Here is a 1999-nt window from a genome sequence, read left to right on the forward strand (position 1 = left end):
AGGAACTCAAGTGAAGAACCTCAGTCAAAAGACATACATCCCATCCTTGTGCCAGGTGGAAAGCCAACCACTGAAATGCCAAAGGGATCGGTCTTCTGATTAATGGAGGGTTTGATAGAATGTATAGTTTATTACATTTTTGGCCCTTAAAATTTTTATCCAAAATGGGTGAATCCACTTTCATGCCTGAGTCCTAACACTAATGCTCTGGGAAGAGGAGGTCCTCACGGTCATCATTCTGAACATGGGCCATCTTCATCCGGAACTGAAAATGGCTCCTGAGATTGGATTTACTGTCTCCTGAGTCCAAATAGTCCTAGATTTGATTTCAAAACATCCCATCAGCCTCTTCATATTCTCCCAGCCTGTGGCTTGCCTTTTCATTCACTTAATAGAATCTTTTGAAGAGCAGTTTTTAATAGTAATAAAGTCAAACATATCAATTTTTTCTTTCACGGATTAGCCTTTTGGTGTTATATCTAAAAATACATTGCCAAACTCCAAATCATAAAGTTTTCTCCTACGTTTTCTTCTGGACCTTTTCTAGTTTTGCATTTTCCATTTAGCTCTATGATTCATTTTGGGTTAATTTTGTGTAAGGTGCAAAGCGTGTGTTGAGATTCTCTTTTTGTATATGGATGCCCAATTGTTTCAGCACCATTTATTAAAACACCCAATTAATTTTTGTAGAGTGACTGGATTAATTTTGAAATTGCTGGTCTTGGTTATACATTGTGCTCCTGTTTTCTTTACATGAACGGTAAAAATTTTGAAGTTCTTAATCATTGCAAGATGGCCTCAGCGGGTTTCTTGGGTGACGAGCCAGTACATTGTGATCCATAAAATCTTTTTGGAATATAAATACTGATATTTATATACTATATTATTTTATATTTATATTTGTTGGATATTCAGCTTGCTGAAATAACAAGAGAAAATTATTTATATTTGTTAACAAGAGAAAATTATTTATATTTGTTGGATATTCAGCTTGCTGAAATAACAAGAGAAAATTAGGTGACATTTTAAGAAGAATTTAAGACCTAGTGATTGGAAGACTTGGAAGCTTGTGTCAATCCAGGAAATATCACTTATTTTAAGAAACGTGAGTGTCCCTTACACCTAAATGAATTCCAAATGGGTCAAGGATTTTACAACAAAATCATGAAGAAATAGAAGAAAACACAGGATAATTTTTATATATAATTTTGCAGTTGAGAAGGCCTTTTTAAGTATGACAGAAATCCAGAAGCCATAAAAGGAAACATTGATAAATTTGAACTCATATAAGTAAAACAACTTCTGCATTTCGAAATACACTATAAACAAAGAACAATGTAAAAAATAAAAATGACAGACTGGGAATAATACTTGTTACATGTATCACAGACAAAAGGATAATTTTCTTATTATACATAAAGAACTCCTACAAATTGACACAACAACAACAACAAAAGCCATCAATTCAATTCAAGTTTGCAAAGGAATAAGTAAAAAGTTCATAGGAAATATAAGAGCTGCATCAGCTCATGAAAAGTTGCCCATCAATAGTAGTAACAAAAGAAATGCAAAATAAAACCACACCCAGATACCATTTTTACCTGTTATGTTGGCAAAGACACAAAGTTTAATTACACCTTGTGTGATCCAAGGTGTGGGAAAATAAGTATCCTCATGCATTGCTGGCAAGAGTGTAAACTGACAATACTATCAAGCTGGAGAGTGATTTGGCAATGTCTATTAAAATCAAAAATGCACTTACCCTTGTCGCACACACACATACATCAATATTCACTCATTGCATCATTATCCATAATAGCAAAAAATTGAAAACTATGTCCTTCAATTAAGACTGATTCTACAAAATATGATACATACATACAATAGAATACTATGCAGCCTTTAAAAAATGAGGCAGCTCTCTGTAGTTTGATACTGAAGGATCTCCAAGATGTAGTGTTAAGGGAAAAACAAAGCACACAACAGTGTCTAGTATGCA

This window comes from Gorilla gorilla, chromosome X (genome assembly GCF_029281585.2).
Source record: "Gorilla gorilla gorilla isolate KB3781 chromosome X, NHGRI_mGorGor1-v2.1_pri, whole genome shotgun sequence".
NCBI lineage: Eukaryota > Metazoa > Chordata > Mammalia > Primates > Hominidae > Gorilla > Gorilla gorilla.